This window comes from Gopherus flavomarginatus, chromosome 3 (genome assembly GCF_025201925.1).
Source record: "Gopherus flavomarginatus isolate rGopFla2 chromosome 3, rGopFla2.mat.asm, whole genome shotgun sequence".
Taxonomy (NCBI): Eukaryota; Metazoa; Chordata; order Testudines; family Testudinidae; genus Gopherus; species Gopherus flavomarginatus.
In genome coordinates, this window is record NC_066619.1 from 261,963,521 (window position 1) to 261,972,400 (window position 8,880).

The following is an 8,880-nucleotide window of genomic DNA, read 5'->3' on the forward strand; positions in this document are numbered from 1 at the left end:
AAGCAATATATCTGGTTGGAGCTAGACTAGGCATTGCTTAGGATGGTGGCCACTTAAGACTAGTTTGATCACTTAGACTACTAACTTACACAAACTCATCCATCTTTACTTTTCTCTCTCCAATCTTTGTCTGTCTGTTTTAGTTTATCCTAAATTTGGGCTGGGACCTCTCTGAAGCAGAGACTCTTTGTTTTCCTGACCCCTGATTGGGACTGCTGTGATATAAATGTACCATCCTTACAAAGTATGGGATAAAGAGCCACATTGTGTAAGTGTGGGTTACCTAAATAACAATACAGTGACAAAAGTTAGTGGGGTAGTCAGAACATTTGTATTTGGAAGCTGGTCAGTCTCTCCCCTTTATTTTGTTCTGAAATACAAGAACAAGGGACAGTCAAGTAAAGTCATGGCCCAGTCTAGAAAGATATGAGAAACTTAATGTTTCTGAGAAACAGCTGCCTACACGTTAGGAATGTGTGTCCTCTGCCCCACATATAGCATTGCATAGTTGGTTAGGTGTTAAGTACAATCCCGTGGCTGTGAATTTGACTGCAGAATACAACCCAGATGCACAATTGTCATCTAGAGCAGGGGTGGGCAAACTACGGCCTGTGGGCCACATCTGGCCCTCCAGACATTTTAATCCGGCCCTTGAGCTCCCCCTGGGAAGCGGGGTCTGGGGCTTGCCCCATTCTTCGCAGCTCCTGGAAGCAGTGGCATGTCTCCCCTCCGACTCCTATGTGCTGCCCCTGCCCAAGTGCTACCCCTGCTGCTCCCATTGGCCCGGAACCACGGCCAATGGAAGCTGCAGGGGTGGCACCTGCAGACAGGGCAGTGTGCAGAGCTGCCTGTTTGCGCCTCTGTGTAGGAGCCAGAGTGGGGACATGCCACTGTTTCTGGGAGCTGCTTGAGGTAAGCGCTGCCTGGAGCCTGCACCCCTCACCCCCATCCGTGCCCCAACCCCCAGCCCTGATCCCTTTCCCGCCCTCCAAACACCTTGCTCCTAGCCCGGAGCACCCTCCTTCACCCTGAACTCCTCATTTCTGGCCCCACCCCAGAGCCCTCACCCCCTCCCAACCCCCAATTTTGTGAGCATTCATGGCCCACCATACAATTTCTATACCCAGATATGGCCCTCAGGCCAAACAGTTTGCCCACCCCGGTCTAGAGTCTATACTTTTATTTAAGAACATTAAAGTTTCTTTGCCAGTTGTTCCAAAGATGACTTTCCAAATGTGAACAGCATAAACACATACTGTATTTGCCTGAGTCTATGGGCAGCCTGAAAAATATTCTAAGAAATGTGAACTGCCCTTGTTCATTTCAATGAGGTATCAAGTGACATTATGGTTGTTAATTATCTCACTGTTATAATTTTAGCAGAAACATCAAGCTGATGTATTTATCTCAAACCAGTTCCCATGCCTTCACTGGTGTTAAAAGCCCCATATATCATACTGTTGCTGCCTGACAACTTCTTCCTTCATTTATGGACTGTCCATACAAAATCTGAAGCACACTGAAAACTTGAGGGCAGTAAAAAAAAAAAAGTACAGTAAACTTAATTTATTATCCAATTAAATGCAAGAAATACTGCTCTGATAGCATTCAGTAAAAAGAACCTCCCCTAAAAATTTGTCTGAAGCTGCTGCAGCATTTCCAGTCTGCCATGCCAGAGTGCTGCAGCATCCAGTGACTTTAGTGCACAACTTTTAGGTTAAGCTTGCTGTAAAGCTCACATGGTCTTGAGCACGGGTTTCTTTTGGGCAGCAGTTGCCTTCCTCTGAAGCATCACTGGTTGACTGCTGCAGGAAGCAGCATATATAACTTACAAGACAAGTGGCTTTGTGATATATGACAAATCCAATGTTCCAAGAACAGTGAGTGTAGCAGTTGCATCTTTATTAGCACACTAGTTAAGTGGGTTTTCTTTTAGCATATGATGCTTTGGAAGACAGTTGGCCGTCCCAATAAATGATCTGATAGTCAGTGCCGCCCAGAAGATTCAGGGGGCCTGGAGCAAAGCAATTTCAGGGGCCCCTTCCATTAAAAAAAAATGCAGTACTATAGAATACTGTATTCTTGTTCACCCCCCACACGCGCACACACACTTTGCCGTTCCGGCCGTGCTATGGGGTTTTTTTTGTTTTTTTTCCCTGCTTTGCTTCTCTGGCCGCCCCCGCCCCCCCTTCTTTTTGTGTTGTGAAGTTGCTTTCAAAGATACTGTTGAATTTCAATTTTTGTCCTCACCAAGATTCAAGAAAAACATTGTAGATTCTGACACAATGCTGATAATATTGTAGCAGGATTGAGGTTGGGGAGTGAATGAGTGGAGAAGGCTCATAAAGGGAGATGCAGGCAGAAGGGTAGGAAGAAAGTGAACAGGGAGTGGAGGCTCAATGCCTGACATATTAATGTTTCCTGGGGAGGTTACTGGTCTATTTTTAAAAACTCAGTATGTCCTTTTCATTCTTTGTGCCTGTCACCTTCCCCTGATGCCTTCTGCCTGGGTCTTCCTGTTTAGCCCTTCTCTACTTCCTCCCTCTGGTCCTGATGCTATACTATTATCGTCACTGAAAGCTCCAATTGCTATGATTGTAACAAAAGAAGCTTACAGGATTGAGCTAAGCTGTGGCTGAGCAGCCTCTGGTGGCAGATGTGACTAGTGATCAAGAAATAAATATTAGACTAAATATTTCCAAAGTGAATTAGGTTCTGTTCTCAGGGCCGATGCAAGGCTGTTTTGCGCCCTAGGTGAAACTTCCACCTTGTGCCCTCCCCCAAGCCCCTGCCCTGAGGTGCCCCGCCCCCGTGGCTGCTCCCCACCTCTGCCCTGAGGTGCCTCCCCTGCGGCAGCTCCCCATTCCCCACCCTCTGCCCTGAGGCACCCCCCCGCCCCAGCTCACCCCTGCTCCGCACACAAGCACGAATACCCCGAGCAGCCATCGCTGCTTCACTTCTCCCACCTCCCAGGCTTGTGGCCCCTAAGCTGATTGGCGCCACAAGCCTGGGAGGCGGGAGAAGTGAAGCATCTACGGCGTGCTTGGGGAGGAGGCGGGGCAGGGGTGAGCTGGAGCGGGGAGTTCCCCTGCATGCTGCCCCCTACCCCTGACTTGCTGCAGGCGGCGCTTCCCGCGCTCCACTGCCCCAGATCCCTCAGCCTAAATGCTGGCGGCGACCGAGGTGGCCGAAGATCCAGCTGCCGCGGTCGCTGCCGAAGAAAATGGCACCCCCCAAATCCCAGTGCCCTAGGCGACCGCTTAGGTTGCCTAAACGGTTGCACCAGCCCTGTCTGTTCTGCCCTTAGAATGCACTAATCCAACTGGTTGTTCAGAAGCTTTCTGCAAGTAAACAAGCTTAAGGCAAATCAAGATTTGGAAATGACCCTTGTGAAAGTGAGTGTTGGGATTTTCATTACTTCCACAGCTGTGAAGAAAAGACCACAACTAGAGTAGCACAGATCTTGATGGGTCAAGACTGAGGTGCATGGGCAAAGCAAAGCTTGCAAGATTACACACTGCCTGTTTGCATTATGACTGTTGTTGGCCAAGGCTAATGGTCCAGTTACATTAACATTATTATTTGTATTAAGGGAGCACTTAGAGAGCTCAGCTGAGTTTGGAGCCCCATTATGCTGAATACCCACAGTAAGAAAGTTCCACCTCCAAAAGGCTTAATTTCAACTTAAAATATGTTGAGAATGTGGTCGCTGTCTCTTACTTAAAATACTGCAGCTTGTATTCTTTCAGTTATAGTGCCACCTAGTGAGTTTATTTTATTTGTGCAGATAAGAGTGTCCAATATATATTTGCTGAACTGTTCTGTGTAGTTGCACTTGAATAGCCTGTACACCTGTGTTATTGACTAGTTCTCACAATGTCAAGCTGGGCAGTCTTTTGCCCAACACATAAATGCCATATGTTCATAATGCGTAACACTGTGTAGCCATGCCTTCTGTTAGTTGCTGTCCTAAATCCCAAGTGTTGAGAGATGATAAACAGATTCATGTAGTATTTTGCCCCAGAGGTGTATGAAGTGATTCTGCTACATATCATTTGGGCTAATGGTCTAAATATGGGATACAGAGCCAGGAATCCCAGAGTACTAATCCCCGCTCTGCTAATGACTCCCTCTGTGGCCCATGCCAGTCACTTAAACTCTCTGCCTTAGTTTCTATTACAGCTGAGCGGGAAACAGTTTTCCTGACCTGTGAATATTTTCCACTCTCAAATCATGATCAGAAGTTGAAATCTTGAAAATATTTGTGAACTGAAAAGCCAATTCCTCTTTTTTCTGCTATTGAAATATTTCATCTCAAGAACTTTGAAACATTTCATTTATATTTCAACCTTTTTTCTTTAGCGTTATTTCAGTCTAAGCTTAAATTTCAAAATAAAGGTTGTTTCAAACAGGAAAACTAGAATTTGTCATTTGGAAAATGACCAAACAAAATGTTTTGACAAGTTCAAAACTTTCTCAACAATTTTTCAGGTTGGGAAATTTGTCAGACCTAGCACCTGTTTCAGTTTTGACAAATTGATGAAAAAATTCATTGAAAATTCTCAACTGGTTCTAGTCTCTGTATCTCTGATGTGGGACCTTCACAGTGGAGCTTTGAAGGCTAATGTTTTGCATAGTATTACGAAAATATAAAGTGTCAGGTAAGTGGGAAGTCTTTTTTATTTATTTATAGTAAAAGGATTTGGCGTCCTTCAAGATGAAAAGTGCTATATAAATGTAATGTTTGTTCTTAAATAATATCTGCTTTAGTTTGAAGCTAAATTTAAAATTGTTTTTATTTCAGTGAAGAGACACGGTAATAGTTCTTTCTCTTAATGCTATGATTCAGTCCACTGATATTCAATAGGTAAACAGAATCCTATTACATGCTGTTACAAATGTGAAACATAACTGTGTTAACTATGCCTTAAGGGTAAAAGAGAGCAAAGGTGACTTTCATATATGATCTCTCCTCTGATCAGGTATTTGTATATGATTTTAATCAATTCAAATATTGAACTGAGAGGGAAAAGCCAAAAGTGAAATACAAAAATATCTTTGAAAGCTGAGCACTAGAATATTTACAAACCAGTTAAACAGAGGTATGAATTGAACTTCATTTTAAAAAAGTTATCCCATCTGCAAGAGCATTACTGAACAAGCTACCAAAAAATAAAGACAAATTTTTACTCCCACCTGTGCCCTTTAGAAAAGCTCTTAGACAAGACCACTTACTCATAATATACTGCAGTGTGTCCCAGGGAGCATTCCAGTTGGGGGAAAAAAATCATTAAGAGAACCATCTTTGAACAATATAATAAAAAGTTATGTCCTCTAAAAGGACTATCAGGATCAAGAGTCACATACACCATTGATCCACTGCAGATGAAAAGCAGTAAATGAACCTATAACCCAGTGCATTAATTGGAAAATTTTTAACCACCTGCAATATGAAGTGGAGATGAAAGCTAATCAGACCCCCTTAATTTGAACATTGCTAAGATGGTGAATCTGACAATTCAAAATTTATGATTTTTAATGCAAACGGAGAATTTTATACCTCCCAAGAAACAAAGTGAAATATTTCCCTTCTACTCTCTACATATGTATGACAGAGAATATATGGAATAATTTACTATCTTTGTTTATAAAAGACAGCACTTTGCTCCAAATTCCCATAGTTTTTGTTCAAGAGGCAATGCACTAACAGTCTTGTTTCCTGGAGAATGTTCTCTGTATCTCAAAAATCTAACAGTTATAACCGCAGGTCTCTGAAGAGAGCTTATTAGAGAGAGCAGGGTATCAAACTACCTATCAACAGCTATTGTCTAGCAAAGGAGCAACAATTCAATGACTCACTTGCATGAGACCACACCAGGGGAATTACTCAACCTTGCCTAGAGACTCAGTAATGCCCACCAGACATGTCTGGACTTGTGTGTTCACCAAGCACATGGCACTGAGGGTATAGAACAGAACAGAGTAGGCCTTTCTCCTGCCCCCACCTATGCTGCAAGTGACAAAGACACTGAGAAGAAGACTGAAGACTCCAACAGAGGAGACTGGCCCAGATTTAAGGGACAAATCCCTTTTTTAAGGACTGCAATATCCAGTGGCATGAGAAACTGCTTATTCTAGTTGTTGCCCAGCCTAATAGGGTTGAGAGTTTCGACTGCATGCTTATATTTTATTTCTTTTGGTAACTAACTTTGACTTTTTGCCTATCACTTAAAATCTATCTTCTGTAGTCAATACGTTTGTTTAACTGTTTATTTTTACCAATGAGTTTGTATGAAGTGTGTGGCAAAACTGCTCAGGGTACAAAGGCTAGTGTATATCCACTTTCCATTGATGAAGTGGTGAACCAATTAATAAATTGTATGTTCCTGAGGTACAGTGCTGAGAGCTGGGTGAGGGGGGAGGGTTTGGCTCTGATGCCTTTCTCTGTGTGATTCATGAATGGATCTAGGAACAGTCATGCAATCTAGCTGGGTGTTGGGGCTCCACATGTGGTTGTGCTGAGTGATAACAGCACCTGGAGGGGTTTGCTGCTGGTCACTCACAAGGCATTGTGAGAGACAACCCAGGCTGGAGAGAGTTCAGGGGGCATAGCAGTTCCAGTGGCTCAAGCTGCACTCTGAGGGTCCTGTCACAGTGGTGGTCTAGAAACTGGCTGTGTAAGTCACCTAACCTTGATGGTATGTGCAGTCACCAGCTGCTTTACAGAGGTTCCACCATCGCACCTTCAGCCTCATAATCTTTCTCTCTGATCACATTTTGCCCTATCTCTGAATTTCTACATTGGTTTTCCATGTTCTGTATGGTCAAGCTGCTTCTCCTTGCCTTTAGAACTCCTTTCTGAACCTAGCTGGTCCTAACACTGCCCAAGTTTGCATCCTTACTTGCCTCTCTTCTGCCTTCATCTCACCTCCATGCTTTTTATCAGATTGTCCCCTTTGCCTGAAATAGCTTCTCCACCAAGCTTCCTCCATCTTCACTTTCAAGAAACTATGCAAATGCCACCTTTTCTATGAATTGTTCAGGCTCTAAGAAGGACTCCCTCTCTGTGCATGTTGTTGTTTTTGTAATGTCCGTCTCCATCAGTGGCTTTAGATTGTGAGCCCTTCTGGCCAGGAACCCCTTTACCTATTTGACACTAAACTTGCTTTATACAGCACTGTGTATATTTGTGGAGATACACATTGCTAATAAGGTCAGCTAGTACGTACCTGCCCTTGCTGTGGAGGTGGAACTCCCTCGCCTCTTGACATCTAACTCAGTTCATCTCTCCCTACTCTAAACAAAACCAAACCCCAAAACATCAAAAATTTACCATTGCAAAAGGTTTATTTATTTTTGTCTGGCAGTGCTGCCATCATATTTATTAGACCCTCAGCTGGCTTGCTTTGTTTGAGGTGTTAAGCATCTGTTTTAAAATTACGTTTCTACTGTGTTTTTAATCAGGTGTTTATTGTGTTGTGTGACTCCTTGAGTGCCTTGGCTGGCGAACGCTTAATAAATAAAATTGTCATGTTACAGCTATAAAAATATTCTCTCCTTGTGAATGAGGCTTGTAAATTTGAAAGAGCTCAGAAAGATGGGAAGACTAGCTGCTGGCATAAGGTTAACCTTGCAATTATTTTAAGGAACATAAAATGAATAAATGAAAACGCATCCTTAAATGGATTCTGTTGATTGCAATTGCAGTTATGATCTATTAAGAAGTGTCACCATATCCTGCCAAACTGTAGTCTACTCATGTACCAGTGCCACGTTCTCTTTGCTATGCAGGGAAAGAATTGTTTTAAGCTGTCAGCTCTTCCTTTTCAATAAGAATTAGTAACTATAGCAGCTCAACACTATATGCATTGTAGGAGGTCTCACCTAAGCATAAGATGTACATGTGATGTTTTGAGGCCTTGAAGTCTTGAACTCACTTTGCAGATCATAAGCTAGCCTCCTGCAGTGGGACTAGAGTGGAAAGTGGTTTGATATTGATTTTTCCACACCTCCCACTCTCACCTTCCCCCTCTACTACAGAAAAGCTTGTCTGCCTGCAAGTAAGATTGGCTGCACTAGGTAGGAAAGAACAGACCTCCATTAGGCAGACTATCACAGAGTGATTGGACTTTGCATGGCAAGCTGGGGTTTGGCTACCTGGGACAGATTTTCGAGGCAGTATAGCTGCTAGCAGTTAGGCTTACCAATATTTCTTTAAGGAAACTCTTGTTGGGTCTTTAAAGTTAATTGCCAGCAGACACCATAATTCCCCAAAGAGTGGAGATATAAGATCAGCAAGTATAGGAGTGAGGGAGATGCTGGGCTATTGAGGAGACCCAATCTGTGTCCCCTTATGGGGTGACTGCCATTCATTTTGAGCTTTAGGTGCTTGACTATTTTAAAAAAAAAAAAAAGTAAACCCTGGCTGAAAGAAACTTCAGTTGTTCACTGAGAAATAAGCAAGTTGTGCAGATTCTGTTTTTTTCCGTAGTGCATCCAAGTGCTGTACATTTGATCTGTCACTCCAACATAATGGATCTAATTCTCCCTTGGTGTCAGTCTTTAAGGCTCAGATTTTCTCACAGATATTTTTAGTAAAAATCACGGAGGGGTCACAGGCTTGTGTGAATGTTTGTTTATTGCCTGTGACCCCTCCATGGCTTTTACTAAAAATATCCCTGACAAAATGGGGAGGAGGAGGGTCTAGTACCCACAGCGGCAGGGGATGCTGGGGTCCCCCCACTGCCCATGGGCACTGGGAGCTCCAGGGTCCCCCTGCTGCCCCGTGGCTTGAAGCTGCTGGTGGCCCACCTCCAGCAGCGGCTGAGAGCTGCAGGGCTGCCTGCTGACAGCTCTAGCCTTGGGGCAGAAAATATCATG